Below are 17,211 nucleotides of genomic sequence, written 5' to 3'. Positions count from 1 at the left end.
TGGAACTCTCATTTTTTCACAACACCATGATGAAATTCAAAAATTTTATCCAGACAGCTAACCCTTCTAAATACCCAGAAGACATTTGTCTTGCTAGGTTGTGGTATGTCTATTTTATTTTATTTATTTATTATTTAATTTTTTTTATTTTTAAAATTCTGTGAGTATTTTATTTATCACTGAAGAAAGGAAACACAGCAGCAAGTCCTGTGTTGGGTTCAATACGACCAAATAGTTAATCTTTAACATAACTACTATACTCCAAAATTGAAGTCAACACAGTCATTACTAGAAATTACTTGTTGAAAGACTCTATTCTGGAGAAAGAAAATTAGGAAAAAGAATTTAAACAATTTCTCCAAACCACATTTGTAAATATTGTCATATTTAAAATGCTTGAAAGGCATGAATTCTCCATTAATGGAAAGCAGTTTCCTATTGGCAACAGAAAAAAACTCAGCGATAGTTTACCAAAAAGTTTTAAGTTTAAAAGCTGTATTGTTTCAGGGTTTGCACTCGAGCAGTATTGTCATTACAATAAAGACTGCAAACTGCTTTATACTCACCTCAAGTAAAATCTACAGAAAATCCCACCAACTCCAATGTTTACTGCACTTAGAGTGAACCCAAAAGCTTTCTAAATTTAGTTAATAGTAAATACCTCAAAATACCTAAAGAGGTATGTTTCAATTACTAATGGTGTGAAAATTATTTCAGATCCACTGGTTTAAAGAGTCTTCAAATAACCTATTCTTTAATAGAACCTTACCTCATTCCAAATTAATATCAGGTATTTCAAAATCAAAAGAAAAAAAGATCTGTTCTATGGCAAGATACAGGTATTACTCAATACCTGATGGGTTCACATTTCAAATTTGTTAGTTTTTCTTTTTTTTGTAAACAAATGATTGATGAAATAATGCAACACCTTAAATTCCAGAAAATGGCATGGTTTCCCACCGTCCTGTGGATAGGGTGGATGATCAATCTATTATATAGGATTAATACAAGTTCATGCTTTTGTGTTACGGTGAAATGTTAAAGAATCCAATTTAGACTGAAGTACAAGTATAATAATCCTTGAATGTGATCAAACCTATGTAAGACACGAAAGTTTGAATCCATTCTCTTGGGACTTAGCATCGTACCGTGGTCCAGCCATCTTCATCAGTCTCATTTTTAGTACGACGAAGAGATACCCTATCTTTATCAGCTCTCCATGAGGCCTTCTCTTTTTCACCTTCTCTTTCTCTTTCTGTCTCTTTCTCTTTCTCGATCTCTTGACAGAGCTGGGGGAGGAACACGACGAGGGGGATCCCGCTCTTCTGCCCGGTCATCTTTCCTGTCTTCAGCACGTCTCCAAGAGCTTACTTCATCACGTTCCGATCTGAGAGAGGGCCCTCTCCGACCTCGATCATCTCTTAGGTCTCGTCGTTCTCTTAGATCACGCCGATCGTCTGTCTCCCGACGACGGTCATCCCTATCATCGCGGCGACTTGAATCTCTCCAGCTCGAAGAGTCTTCAGCTGGTGCTCTTCTCCAGCCAGCTTCATCCCTGGGTCTCCTGAAGCGATATTCACGATCGGCATCTCTCTCTCTGTCCCTTTCTGGTTCGGGGTCCTTGTCACTCTCCTCACGATCCTGATTGTCTCTATCCCTTTCTTTATCCCTATCCCATTCAGGTTCTTCTGATGGTCTTGATTCTCGAGGTGGACCCCAGCTCTCTTCTCTGGCTTTTTCCTTCTCTCTCCATCCACCTGGCTTAACATATGGTCTCCAGGGACTGGGTCTGGAGATTCGATCATTATCCACGTTTCTCCAAGACCCCCTGTCATCATCTGCACCTCGCCTGGAGATCCTGTCATCCTCGGCATTCCTCCAAGCTCCTCGGTCTTCATCCAACCCTCGCCTGGGACCTCGGTCATCAGCCAGGCCCCGTCTGGGACCCTGATCGTCCTCCAAGCCCCACCTGGGACCCCGGTCATCATCAGCATTCCGCCAGGATGATCTTTCATCATCGGCACCTCCCCGCCTCAACACCTGGTCCTTATCCATCCCACGTCTCGGCCCTCTGTCCTCATCAGCTGTTTGCCAGCTTCCTCTGTCATCATCCAGTCCTCGTCTAGGTGGTCTGTCATTATCTGCATGACTCCAACTTCCCCTGTCCTCATCACCAATTCGTCTGGGAGGCCTGTCGTCATCTGCATTACGCCAGGAAGGTCGACCATCATCTGGTCCATGGCGAGAGAAGCGATCTTCATCAGGACAACGTCTGGGGCCTCTGTCCTCATCCACGCCACGCCTGGGCACCCGGTCATCATCTGGTCTATGAGAAGACTCTCTCTCCTCATCTTCCCCCAAGCGTCTTGGGGGGTCTTCATCTCTTCTGTGAGGTCTCTCGTCATCCCGCCCTTCACGTCTCCACTCCTTTTCTGGCAGGCCTCTCCTCCACTCAGAGTCAGCTTCAGGTCCTTTTCTCCATGTTCCTTCTGAATCTCTATCTCCCCAACGAGAGTCTTTCCCAGACAGTGGATCATCGCCAAGTCTTCTTTCTTCCTCTCTACGACGCTGTCTTTCTTCAATTTCCAACTCCCTTTGGCGTTTTTTCCTTTCTACTTCTTCTAGTTTCTTGACCCGCTCCTAATATTCTCGAAGCTCTTCTTCACGTTTTGCTCGTTCAGCTCTCTCTCTTCTCGCTCTTTTATCTTTTGTTCTTCTGCCCTCCTCTGCTCCTCCTCTTCTTTTTCTCTATAGTAAGTTATTCTCCGTTCTTCTTTATGTTGCCTCTTATGTTCCTCCAAGCAATTGTGCCTTTCTTCTGCTAATCGCTCTTCAAACTAAGTTTTTCCTCATATACAGACTGCCGGGCAGCTTTGAGTCGCATCATAAATAAATCTCTGTCTTCAAGCATTCATGACATTCGATTCTTATGTTCAAGAGCCTTTTCTCGTTCTAGCTGCATAGTGGTAATTCTTTCTTCTTCTTGCTGTTCCCACAGATCCGTATCTTTAATCTTCTGCTCCTCATAAGCACTCTTTATCAAAGGAATCTCTTCTGAACATTTGGCTCTTTCAAAATAGTCAATCTTCTCTTCTTGATTCTTTAAGCATTCTTGAAGTTCTTTCTTCTCTTTCTCCAGTTGTTCAACTTGTTTAGCCGTGATGAAATCTGGATCCAATTCTTCAAGGTCCTCAATATCAATATCTTTGAATGCTTTCGCACCCAGTTCTGTTTTCTTGATCTGCTCCAAATGCTCACAAACAGTTTTCTCTTTGATTTGTTCATGTTCCTGTAAGATCCACTCCTTCTCTCTCTCCTTTGCCTCCTGGCGCAGCCTCTCTTCTTCAGCCTTCCTTACTTTCTGGAGCTCAGCTTCCCTCTGCTCCAGTTCTTCTTTCTCACGCTGAATATTTAGGCTTTCAAGTTGCTCTTTCCTTTCCTCAATTGTCTGCCGGCGAGCCAGGACACTCTGATGCTCTTTTCGTGAATTTTTAAGATACGCAGTAACTGCCAACTGATGCTGTTCTTCTTTCTCTTGCAATATGTGAGCTGGCTTGATGACTTCAAGTGTTTTTGCAAGCACTGAAGACATGGCTGTCAGCTGATTTCTTATCTGTTCTGAAGGCATGCTCTGCAGATGAGGACCAATTGGGGCATCTTCTCGAGTAACATAATTCAAATCAGATCTAAAACTCAAGGTCTGAGAAGTGTGGTCGATATGAACCTGCAAGTCGCAGTGCCTGGCTGCATCTACTATGGCCCTTTCCAGTTGGAAAGCATCAACAAAAGGAACAAGAGAAGTCAAATGAGAAAACTCAATGCTCTGATAAATCTGTGCCACCTGCTGCAGGAGGTGAAGGATGGTGTTGTTCTGCAGTTGTGGCACATACTGCTGTAATTTTGGTTCCTTTTCAGGTTGTTCCCTTACCCAATTTAGAACCTTTGTGACTCACAGAGTTTTAGCGGGTTAAATTCTACTTCCAACCAGTTATAAAGGTCTTTCACTTCTGGAACAACATATTGTAGCACATTAAATCTGACCATATCTTTAATAAGGCCAATTCGCGTTGGTGGGGCTTGAAGACCTAGCAGTGTTGCAAGGCAACGTTGTTTTTCAACTATAATGCCATCCATATCCAGAAGTCAAGCAATATCTGTACGTTCAGGAGTAATAGGGATGGAAAGAGTAGCCAAAAGGACTCTAGTAGACATTCTTTGCATCTCATCTTGGGTGAGATTCTTTCCCATTTCTCTAGACAGATGGTAAAAGTGATATAGTATAGATGCATGAAAAAGAGCATTTCCAGATTTCCAAAACACAGTTGAGACTTTGTTATAGTAATTTGCCATCAACTGAGGCTTAGGTGGTTTTTTAGACAGGAACAATAGCCCATGAATATCTTCCACAGCTTTGAATGCTTCCTGCCACAGTTCCATGCTGATAGCACTATCCAATTGAACAAGCCTCATTTCCAAATGCATGGATTGGCTCTCTGGATTATTAAGATGGATTGCTGTGCTTTGGTTATGATGGCGCTGAATTTGGGATAAGTGCATTCTCAAATTGTCACGCAGCTTACGGAACTCAGCCTTCTGGGTATATTGGAGGCAGAATTTGAAAGCTTGCTGGGCAATATCATGGTAGAGGCGCTCTACTCGAGAATTGTTTCAAAGAAAGTCCAAACACTGTCTGTACGATTCCCATAGGAACTTAACCCAGGGAGTTAAAAGTAACCTATCAGTACAATCCTGTGTGTCTTCCCCACTCACTTACTGCACTTAGGAGAACACTCTCAGGAGTTTGAATATTATCCAGATCTTCTATATCTAATACCATCTGTTGGGATTCTTCTTTAGCAGCTTCAGTTTTTTCTTCTGCCAGTTTCAAATATGCTCTAACAACATCCTCCAGAGATTTAATATTCACCTGTTGACTAATGTTCTTGTACTGATATTAATGTTCTTGTACTTCCTCAGCCAGGTGACTCTTACGAAGATCCACACAAAGTTCCAAGTATTTCAACATAATTGGCTCATGTATCTTCTGCCATGTTCTGTTTCTTACTTTTCATAACATCATAAAGAACATCCAGGGCAGGTTGTTTTTTGCCAACCTCAAGAAATTTGTTGGCATGTTTGAGGGCATTTTCCAGCCTCTGGAAGTAGGCTGGCATCTTAGCAGCAGGCTGAGTTCACCCGGCGTCAACTAACTCCCTAGTGGCCCAAGCCGGGAGAGGAGATGAAGGGGAACCAGCACGAGATCCCACGTGCCTCACCAGCTCCCAGCCAGCCACAGATGGAAAGGGTACATCTATTTTAATCGCTCATTTTCTGGGTCTGACGGGAAAACATTGTTAAATTGTCTTCCCAATGCCTCCTTGGAATGGTCACATGGACATCATTTTGATATGGGCATGACTGAAGAGAGTTACAATATATATATAAGGCTGTGTATGCTGTGGCCCATGCTGTTCACAACATGCTTCTTCATCAATCAGAAAAGCAACAGTTGAGAATGGAAAAAGGCCTGTTTTTTATTTATTCCCTGGAAGGTAATGTCTCTTTTATTGGGTGGCTCAAATAATCAGCAAGAGGACATTCTAAATTAATTCTATAAGTGTTTAAATTAAGTAGTTTCTTATTCTTTCTCCAAATGCACAAGGGAAACATTTACTTGTTTCATTGTCAAGGATATAAATAAAGATCTGTTTAGAAGTGGTCTTGAGAAACAATGTACCATTGTTAAGAAATTATGTGTTTTAGCCCAAATGCCCATCGACTGGAAACTGGATAAAGAAGATGTGGTTTTTTTATAAAATGGAGTACTACTCAGCCAAAAAGAATGAGAAACTAGAGACATTTATAGCTAAATGGATGCATATTGAGGCCATACTCTTAAGTGAAATAAATAGGACACACATGTGTAAATACTGAATAGTTTCTCTAGTGTGAGAAATTGAAAGTGTAAATAAGGATGAAAATGATTAAAATGAATAATTGATAATTTGAAATAAGAAAAGGTCCAAGGGTTTGGGGATGGTGGAAGGGAAAGAGGAAAGGGAAGAAGGGAAAGAAAAAAATTATGAGAAAAAAATGGAATCAAACTCTGTGTAGATAGGGAAGGGTGGAGGGGGTGAAGGGTGCACAGGTAATGGGAGAAAAAATAAAAACTAAGATACATCATGTTCTGGTACAAACACCCAATGATAAATGTAAATGTGTTTTATACCTAAAATGTACCAATAAATATATATTTTTTTTAAAAAAAGAAATTATGTGTTTTAGGTCAATGGTTTGTGTTAGAAATGACCTCAAAGAATTCTTTAGCTAATAATTTCTATAATCAAAATCCAGATTTTTCTAATGTTAGTCTTCTTTTGATTAGTTTATGTTTGGAGTACATAAGGATTACATTCGTTTTGGAGAATTAGTAAAGGCACTTATCACTTCTTGATCAGTTTTACTCTCTTTCCTCCTACCTTTCTCTCTTTCTCAACTCTCTTCCTTTCTCCAAAAAGTTTATGTTCCTGTTTCCTACTGTTTTTCTTAAATAACTTGAAGAGGTGACTAAATGATTCTTAGTAATTCAACAAATTCTGGATGCAAAGGATCGCACTTAATTCAACTTTGTATAGTTAGAACCTCATTTTGCAGACTGACAATCTGGGTCTATTTGGAAAATATATGGATATGGCTAAATTTTACTAAATATTTGAAATTGATTCCCACATCCACTTATTACTTAGGCATACTGTTTGGATATTTTTCTTGACACAAAATCATATTTTACTAACATTATGATACTTTAGTTTTCCACAACATTTCATTTGTCGCATTTTGTTTATACTCATGCTAAAGTTGTGTTATAAAGCAGAAATTAAAGACAATGTAGGTTTTCTCCCCTATTTCAGGTTATCTGTCTTAACACTGGGAATTGTGTCATCATTTTTTAATGAATCTCTTTTAGCTGCTCCCCATTTTGAATAATATTCAATTCAAAAATCCTACTAGAGAAAAAGTAAATTTGGATGGGAAAAGGAAATTGAACGGAGAGTATGACATTTTGAACTACTGGAATTTTCCAGAGGGCCTTGGATTTAAGGTGAAAGTAGGAACATTTTCCCTATATGCTCCACATAGAAATAACAATGTATGAGGAAGAATGCTTTATTTTGTCTCACAGTTTAGAGGTTACATTCCATGGTCTCTTTGTCTATTGCATTTTGTGGTGAGGCATTATTATTAGAATGTGTGGCAGAGGAAGCCGACAAACTCATGACATCCAGACAAGGAAGAGAGAAAGGATAGGATCTGCTTTCCTATATCTTCTTCAATGGTATGCATTAAAATTGAAAAGTAATCATGAAAAGTAATTTACTACTAAAAAAAAAGAAGAATTTGGCCCTGCAATCTTCTTCTAGGTCTTTCTTCTAGGTCTTTCCCACTTATTTTGATGGAATGGAGAATATCATAAGAGGTGGGGAATTTATCCATAAGGAATAAAATTACCTGTCCCATTCAAAAATCTCATTATCTGGGCAGGGTATAAAATCAAAACAGCAGGCATCCATTTCTTCTTGAGGTGTTTTCCTGAATCCAGGCCCACAACTTCCACTGCATACAGAGTGAGAAATCTGAGGAAAAGCAGATATATGTTGATAAATGATCCCACTTTTCCCCCAAACAGCAACAAGCCCAGTGTTTCAGAGAGTTGAATGGTTAACAAACACAATTTTTATTTCCATATATCCAATTAATTTATTGGATGTCGATATAGTTTTGATATGAAATGTCCACCCATGGTCCATGTGTTTAAGGCTTGGTTCCTAGACCATGATCCCACTGAGAAATATTGGAAACTATAAGATGTAGGATTTTGTCAGAGAAAGTTAGGCAATTTTAATGCATAAAAATATAATATCAAATGTTTTCTCTGGAAACAAAAAAAAAATGAACTGAAATTAGAATAAATATTTTTGGGGCCTGTGAAGTGGGTAAGGGTAACAAAACAACAACAGAGGGTAGAATGGTAAGTCAATATGATCAATTCATGATATATGCATGTATATAATTGTCACAGAAAGTTCATTTATAAAATTAATGTTTTAATAATTATAAGAAGTTTCTGAATGAAGTATTTGGTGCTCATACAAATTGTGGAAAAGGCTTCAAGCCTGGAATCAATTTCATGAATGCATATGAGATTACTGAGATTTCTTTTTCTTCTGAAAGGCAAGTAGTCTGAAAAAGTTAATGCATGCTTTCAAACGCTTTTACATGCCAAAGTTTTCTGTCATCTCTATATAGCATCAAAGGAACTACCATAAATTTATGTATTATATGATATCTTCCCTACACTCTTGAGAGTGGATGAAAGCAGAGAATAAAACCAACCAAAGATGTGTTGTATCACAAGCATGTAAGCATGTTGTAACAAAAGAATACCTGTGTCTTAAACCAATATTCTCTAGCTCCTGCTCTGTGCCAAGAATAGTGCTAGGCGTTGGGAAAGGAAATATATGCAATATCCATCTCTTTAATATTGTGTAAATGTACTTTAAAGAGGAAAAATGGGTATTTAATAGTACTGGATATCAAATTTCATGATGAGGATGTGACATGGCCCTGTGGAGGAGTCAGAAAATATTTTTTAAACAAAATAACATTGGGGCTGGGGATGTAGCTCAGTGGTTTCGCTGCCTGCTGCTCAAGCGCAAAGACCTGAGTTCGATCCCTGGTACCAAAAATAAATAAATAAATAAATAAATAAATAAATAAATAAATAACATCTTCAGTGGATCTAGAACATATAGTTTGAGAACCATGATACATGTTATTTCAAGTTTGATGGGGGTTGTACTGAATCTGTAGGTCACTTTGGGCAGTGTGGGCATTTCAACATTAATGCTCCTAACGTTGAATACGGGAAGAATTTTTAACTTTTATTATCTTCTTCAATTTCTTGCCTTGGCATTTGTAACTTTTCTTGTAGAAGTCTGTCAAAACTGTAATATTTCTAGGTATTAGTGGTTTTTTGTGGTTATGTTAAATGAGACTATATTTCTAATTTTCTCTTGAGGTAGTACAATATGGATATTTGTATGTTAACTGTATATCCTGCTACTTTGTAGAACTTTTTTTTTTTTGGTACCGGGGATCGAACTCAGGTCCTGGCGCTTGCACAGCAGGCGGTGAAACCACTGAGCTAAATGCCCGGCCCTGTGGAACTTTTTTATAAGGTCCAAGAATCTTTTCATGGAGTCTCTAGGATTTTCTATATATAGAAACATATCATCTGCATACAGAGATAATTTCACTTTTCCTTTCCTGTTTGTGTTCCTTGGATTTATTTCTGTTGCTAACTTACTCTGGTCAAAATTTCAAATATAATATTGAATAACAGTACCGAGAGTGGATAACCTCTTGTTCCTTTACTTATACAATGTGCTTTCATTTTTCCCATTCAGTATCATATTGGCTGAGTTTATATTATATCACATTTATTATGTTGATATATAATCATTTTACATCAAATTTATCAGGGCTCTTGCCATAGATGGGTGTTGAATTTTGTTGAAGGCTTTTTCTGTACCTTTCAAGATGATGATGATGATGATGATGATGTGATTTTTGGCCGTGATTCAATTTATGTACCATATTATGTGCTGGGTTTTTTGCATATGTTGAAATATCATTGCATATCTGGAATGAAACCAAGATGTTGACTTCAATTTACAAGTATTTGGTTGAAAATTTTTGCATCTGTATTCATCAGCTATACTGGTGTATAATTTTCTTTATCTGTTGTATTATAAGGTTTTTAGGAGCTGGGTAATTTGCATCCCATAGGATAAGTGTTGGAAGAATTCTTTCCATTTCAATTTATGAAATAGCTTAGAAGCATTAGCATTATTTTTCATTTAACATTTTGGTAAAATTTAGCATAAATACAACTGGTGTTAAGCTTTAGGGGGTCACATTTATTATGTATTTGTTGTAATTGATATATTTAGGTTATTTTTATCCTACTGGTTCAATTTTGGCACATCATATTTCATTAGAAATTAACCAATTTGTTCTTGATTTTTCCAATTTATTGGCTAATATTTTTCATAATATTTAATAATGATTTGGATTTCTATAGTATCAGTTGCAATGTCTTCTCTTAATCCCTAATTTTTTGTGTATTCTATTTCTTTTGGTTAGATCAAATGGGGGTTTGTCAATTTTTTAATCTTTTCAAAGATGGACTATTTGCTTTTTTGATCCATTGTAGTCTTCTTTTATTTTATTTCATTTATTCATTGTGAATTTTTTTCTATGGATGTTGTGTTTGTATGCTCTTGTTACTCTAAGGGCTGGAGGTGCATCATTAAGTTATTTATTTAAGATCACTGTCATTTTTTGTAAGCATTCATTGATATAAACTCTCTTAGTACTGACTTTGTTATTCAAAATTTTCTAGTATGTTGTGAGTCCATTTTCATAGATTTAAAGATTATTAAAATTGTCTCTGAATTATGCAATGATTAAATGTTAATTCAAATGTGTGTTATTTAATCACCACGTTTTTATATAATTTCTGCAGTTTCCCTTGATCTTGATTTGTAGTTTTATTCCATTATGATAAAAAATATAAAAGATTTTTAATTTTTTGAATATTGTGACATCTTGCTCTGTTGCCTAATGTATGGCATATTTTAGAAAAAATTCCATGTTCTGTTAAAAATAATGTATATTCTTAATTCTATATGTTGCATGGAATATTTTGTAAATCTATATGAAGTGCATTTGATATTCAGTGTGATTTAAGGCATATTCTTTTTTTTGGTACTGGGGATCGAACTCAGGACCTTGCGCTTGCAAGGCAGGTGGCGGAACCACTGAGCTAAACCCCCAGCCCATTAAGGCATATTCTTCACTTGCTAGAATTGTTTGTAAATATCTATTGTTCATTTGATAAATGATAATTTAAATAATTTTTCTGTTCAATGTTTTTCTTTCTGTATGATCTTTTGGTCAGAGTAGAGTATTGAAGTAACCCTTTATTATTGTATTGAGTCCTATCTCTCCCATATATTCAGAACTGGCTTTTTAAAAATAAAATTGGTTGCTCTTAAATTTGTGGAAATACATTTATAATCATTATCTTTCCTTGATGAATTCTTCGACTGATAAGTATACAGTGACTTTGTGTCTCTTCACACTGGTTTAAAAACTATTTTATTTTTCCTTTGATTCTGACTGATGTCATTGCTGTGTGTAATCTTTGTAGGCAGTTATTTTCTTTCAGGTTTTGAAGTATATCATTTTACGGTCCACCATACTGATGAGTTGTATGTTGACAAATCTATTGTGAGTCTAATGGGGTTATGGTTAAATTGACATGGCACTCCTTTCTTGCAAATTTAATATTTTTCTCTGTACTGTTAAACTTGTAACTTGTACATGTTATGATGCAGATTTTTTTTCTTTTCGTTCTTTTATTGGTACATTTTAGATATACAATAAGCTTACATTTATCATTGGGTGTTTGTACCTGTACATGATATATCTTTGTTCTTATTTTTTTCCCCATTACCTGTGAGCCCTTAAACCCCTCCACCCTTCCCTATTTACATAGATTTCATTTCCATTTTTTTTCTTTTCTCATAGTTTTTCCTTTCCCTCTTTTCCTTTCCCCTTGCCCTCCCTTCACTCCTTCGTCTTTGGACCTTTTTTCCTACTTCAAATTATCAATTATTCATTTTAATCATTTTAACCCTTGTTTACACTATCAGTTTCTCACACTAGAGAAACTATTGGTATACACATGTGTGTCCTATTTATTTCACTTAAGAGTATGCCCTCGATATGCATCCATTTAGCTATAAATGACTCTAGTTTTTCATTCTTTATGGCTAAGTAGTACTCCATTTTATTAAAAAACACATTTTCTTTATCCAGTTTCCAGTTGATGGGCACTTGGGCTGCTTCCAAGCTTTAGCTATTACAAACTGTGCCACTATGAACATGGGTGCACATATATCACTGTGGTATGATTCTTTTAATTCTTTTGGGAAGATACCCAGCAGGGGAATAGCTGGGTCAAATGGAACTTCTAGTCCTAGTTCTTTGAGGTATCTCCATACTGATTTCCACAGTGGTTGCACCAGTCTGCACTCCCACCAACAATGGAGAAGATTTCCTTTCTCCCCACAACCCTGCCAGCATTTGTTATTTGTTGATTTCTTGATAGCAGCCATTCTTTCTGGGGTGAGGTGGAATCTCAGTGCTGTTTTCATCTGCATCTCTTGAATGACAAGTGATGTTGAACAGTTTTTCATATATTTATGTGCTGTTTTTATTTTTTGTCTGAGAAATGTCTGTTCATTTCACATGCCCATTTTTTAATTGGCTCTCTGAATTCTGGGGGATCTGATTTTTTTCAATTCTTTATATATTCTAGATAGAAGTCCTTTGTCTGAGATACAGCTGCTAAAAATTTTTTCCCACATTGTAGGTTGTCTCTTAGCTCTGTTGGTGATTTCTTTTGCAGTGCAGAAGCTTTTTAATAAGATGAGATCCCAGTTGTTGATTCTTAGTTACCATGCTACTGAAGTTTTGTTCATAAAGTCTTTTCCTATGCCAATGTCATCAAGAGTTCTACCTACCTTATCTTCCAGCAAGTTTAGTGTTTCTGTCTTAATATTTAGATCTTTAATCCACTTCGATCTTAGTTTAGTGCATAGTGATAGGTATGGGTCTAGTTTTAATCTTTGGCAGGTTGAAATACAGTTTTTCCAATACCATTTATTAAATAGGCTATCTTTCCTCCAATGAGTGTGGTTGGCTCCTTTGTCAAAGATGAGGTGGCTGAGCATGTCTGGAGTTATTTCTGCATATGATGCAGATTTTTAAAGTTATGTCTATTTTGGGTCTAAAAGCCTTCTGTACATGGATTTTTATGTCTTTCTCATTATGTTTGAAATTTTTTGCTATTATTCTATAGGATAGGTTTCTTTGCTCTACAGTCAAATTTTCTCCCTTTGAAATGTTAGAGTCTGATAGTGGATCTTTTAATAGTATCCCAAAAATCTTGCATGTTTTCCTCTTTCTCACCTTTCCATTATTTCAGTTTGAATATATTTTAAAATTATCTCATGTGCAGTTATTCTTTCTTTTGCCTTATCTGCTCCATCAGGCTTTCAACTGAGCTTTTTGTCTGATTTGTTGATTCTCATTTCCAAGACTTCTATTTGGCTTTTTCTCAAAACATGTTAGTATTTACTAAATTACTCATTCATATACTGCACTTACTTTAAGTCATTTAATTGTTATATTTTCTTGTATTTTTTCTGAGACAGTCTTTCTATGTAGTTCAGGCTGGCCTTCAACTCATGTACCCCAGGCTGGCCTAGAACTCTCAGTGATCTTCCTTCCTCAGCCTCCCAGGTGGTGTGATTACAGGCATAAGTTACCATGCCTGGCTTATTCAATGGGCCATTTAAAAAAACAAGTGGACTTATTTTTATTTATTTACATATTTTTTGCAACCATAGGTACTTTATTATTTTTTCAATAAATTTTATTTTATCCCCCCCCCCCCCATGCCCCCTTGCCTCCTGTAGGGAATAGGGAAAAGGGAATGTTACTAGAACCTCTGCAGTGAGTCCTGGTCTCTTGCGAGCTACAGCAGTACAAGGTGAATTAACTTATTATACAGGAAAGGTAGAAAAAATGAGACTTGGAGAAGAAGCTGAGCCTTGGGTCTGATTAGTGCTGCTCTGGGCAGCAAAAACGAAAGCCCCTGAGCTTCCCGCACCTTTTATTCAGTACATAGGGAGAAACAAATATAACAAATGACTCAGGACAGAGAGTTCAGTACCTTGGGAGAAACAAATGTAACAGATGACTGGAGAGTGGGATGAATTCCTAGATCAATGAGGAACTATGCAGACGAAGATTTTGTTTCTCCCAGGATGTCTTCAGCTGCTATAATCTGGTCCTGGAGCATCACAGCATCACCAGATCATTGAGGTCTCAGTTGCGACCAGAGGCCAAAATGGAGTTATGACTTGAAATGCCATAGCTGGCCTGTAGGCAGGAGAACTAAGCCTAATCAAAAGATTTTCCCCAAAATTATGTAGCATTGCTCCCGACAGCCTCCCTGTGTACAAAAGCTTTGTTTCCGTTTTTCTTCTATTTTCATTTTTTTCTTGTCCCTTTCTTCCTTTCCCCTTCCCTCTTCCCTTGTTCCCCTTCTCATTTGAACATTTTCTTTACATTTCCTATTTCCCAATATTTATTCTACATTTTAGTCCTTATTTACACTTTTGGTTTTTCACACCAGAGAAACAATGTGGTATTTAAACATGTGTGTCCAATTTGTTTCACTTAAAAGTATGGTTTCAAGATCCATCCATTTAGGAATAAATGTCTGAAGCTCATCCTTCTTTATGGCAGAGTAGTACTCCAGTATATAAAAAGACACATCTTTATCCACTCATCAATTGATGGGCATTTGGGCTGTTTCCAAGATTTAGCTATTACAAACTGTGCCACTATAAATATATATTGCTATGGTATTATGCTTTTAATTCTTTCGGAGAGATACCAAGAAGGGGAGTAATTGAGTCAAATGGAACCTCTAGTTTTAGTTTTTTGAGAAATTTCCACACAAATTTCCTCAGTGGTTGCACCAGTCTACACTCCCACCATTAGTGGAGTAGGGTTCCTTTCCCCCCACAGCCATTCCGGCACTTGTTATTGGTTGATTTCTTGATAGTAGCCATTCTTTCTGGAGTGAGATGGAATCTCAGCATTGTTTTCATTTGCATTTCATGAACGACCAGTGATGTTGTACATTCATTCATATATTTATTTCCCATTTCTAATTCTTCATCTGAGAAGTATCTTTTAATTTCATATCTCCATTTTTGCATTGGGTCTTTAAATTTAGGGGGTCTGATTTTTTTTAGTTCTTTATATATTCTAGATAATAGTCCTTTATCTGATGAATACCTGCTAAAATTTTTTCACGCACTGTGTATTGTGTCTTCACTCTGTTGGTGGTTTCCTTTGTTGTGCAAAAGCTTTTTAAAATGAGGTCCCAGTTGTTGATTCTTTGTAGTATTTCCCATGAGGTCTGAGTTTTGTTCATGAAGTCTTTGCCTACTTCTATGCCCTCAAGCTTTCTACCTATTCTCTTTTCCAGCAGATTTAGCATTTGTGTTTTAATATTAAGAGCTTTGATTCATTTCAATTTTAGTTTAGTGTGTGATGAAAGGTATGGGTCTAGTTTCAATCTTCAGCATGTGGAAAGCCAGTTTTTCCAGCAACATTTATTAAAGAGGTTGGGCTGGGGATTTAGCTCAGTGGTTCTGCCAGCTGCCTCGCAAGCACAAGGTCCTAAGTTCAATGCCCAGTACCAAAAAAACCCCAAAACATTTATTAAAGAGGCTATCTTTCTTCCAGTGAAGGTGTTTGGCTCCTTTGCCAAAGATTAGGTGGCTGAGTATGTCTGGCGCTGTTTCTGCATCTTCTAGTCTGTTCCATGGATGCTCAGGTCTGTTCTTTTGCTGTTTTTAATCACAGTAGCTTTGTACTATAATTTAAAGTCAGGGATTATGATATCCCCTGCCTCTTTGTTGCTCAGAATTGCCTTTGCTATTTGAGGTCTCTTCTGGTTCCAAATGAATTTTAGGATTATTTTTTCTAATTCTGTGAAATATTCTGTTGGAATTTTGATTGGGATTGCATTAAATCTGTATAAGAATTTTGGCAGTATGGCCATTTTCATTATATTGGTTCTTCCTGTTCAGGAACAAGGGCTATCTTTCCATTTTCTGACATCCTTTTCAATCTCTCTTTTCAGAGTACTATAGTTTTCAACGTAGAGGTCTTTTAATTCCTTTGTCAGACTGATTGCTAGGTATTTTTTTGGGGGGGGTTGTTTCTCTAATTTCTCTCTCCTTGAGTTTGTTATTCTTGTATAGGAAGGCTATTGATTTTTGAATGTTGACTTTGTATCCAGCTACCCTATTGAATTTGATTATCAAATCTAGAAGTCTTTTGGTGGAGTTTTTGGGGTCTTCTATGTAGAGTATTATGTCATCCACAAATAATGATAATTTAACTTCTTCCTTTCTTATTCTTATTCCTTTTCTTTCTCTTGTCTAACTGCTGTAACTAGTGTTTCCAGAAATATATTAATAAGGGTGGTGACAGTGAACAACCTTCCCTTGTTCCTGATTTTAGAGTGAAAGCTTTTGTTCATTTGGTATGATGTTAGCTGTTGGTTTGTCATGAATGGCTTTTATCAGGTTGAGATAAAGACCACCTATACCAATTTTCTGTAGAATTTTTATCAAGAATGGGTATTGGACTGTGTCAAATGCTCTTTCTGCATCTCTCAAGAGCGTCATATACTTTTCATCCTTGGCTCTTTAATATGGTGTATTACATTTATTGATTTGTGTATGTTGAATCACCACTGCATCCCTGGGATGAGTCCAACTTGGTCATGGTGTATAACCTTCTTGATGATTTTCTGCATTCTATTTGCCAGTATCTTATTGAGGATTTTTACATCTAAGTTCTTTAGGGAGATTGGGCTCTAATTCTTTTCTGTTGGATCCTTCTCTGGTTTTGGTATCAGGGTAATGTTGGCTTCCAGGAATGAATTTGGGGGTATTGCTTCCCTTTCAATTTCATTAAAGGTTCTGAGAAGTAGTGGCATTAGGTCTTTTCTAAATTGCTTGTAAACATCAGCAGTGAATCCATCATGGCCTGGAACTTTCTTTGTTGGTAGTTTTAAAATTATGCCTTCAATTTCAATGAGTGATATTGATTTATTTATTAAAAGGCAAAAGATTTATAGGATCTGAAGAGATACCAGAGTATTGATTGATATTGGTTTATTTAAAATTTTTACATCTTCTTGATTCAGCTTTGGTAATTCATATGTATTTAGGAATCTCTCCATTTCTTTTGTGTTTTCCATCTTATTAGAATATAGGTTCTTGGGCTGGGGATTTAGCTCAGTGGTTTGCCATCTGCCTTTCAAGCCCAAGGTCCCAAGTTCAAGGTCCCAAGTTCAATCCCTGGTACCAAAAAAAAAAAAAAAAAAAAAAAGAATATAGGTTCTTGAGGTAAGTATTGATGATCTTCTGGATTTCTGCAGCATCTGTTATAATGTGCCCCATTTCATTCCTAATTGGGTGGATATGA

The 17,211-nt window shown here is 36.9% G+C and overlaps 2 pseudogenes; one reads left to right on the top strand and one right to left on the bottom strand.

Moving 5' to 3' along the window:
* Positions 1–1,121: 1,121 nt before the first annotated feature.
* On the bottom strand, positions 1,122–5,174 carry LOC101702572 (eukaryotic translation initiation factor 3 subunit A pseudogene; annotated as a pseudogene).
* Positions 5,175–5,239: 65 nt separating this feature from the next.
* Positions 5,240–17,211, top strand: part of LOC106008794 (vomeronasal type-2 receptor 116-like) — a 195,361-nt pseudogene continuing 183,389 nt past the window's right edge.

Source organism: Heterocephalus glaber, unplaced genomic scaffold (genome assembly GCF_053883595.1).
Source record: "Heterocephalus glaber isolate CG9 unplaced genomic scaffold, H.glaber_assembly_v1.0 deba00001504, whole genome shotgun sequence".
Classification (NCBI taxonomy): domain Eukaryota; kingdom Metazoa; phylum Chordata; class Mammalia; order Rodentia; family Bathyergidae; genus Heterocephalus; species Heterocephalus glaber.
The sequence above is the reverse complement of the archived record's forward strand: the minus strand, read 5'-3'. Positions and strand labels throughout refer to the sequence as shown.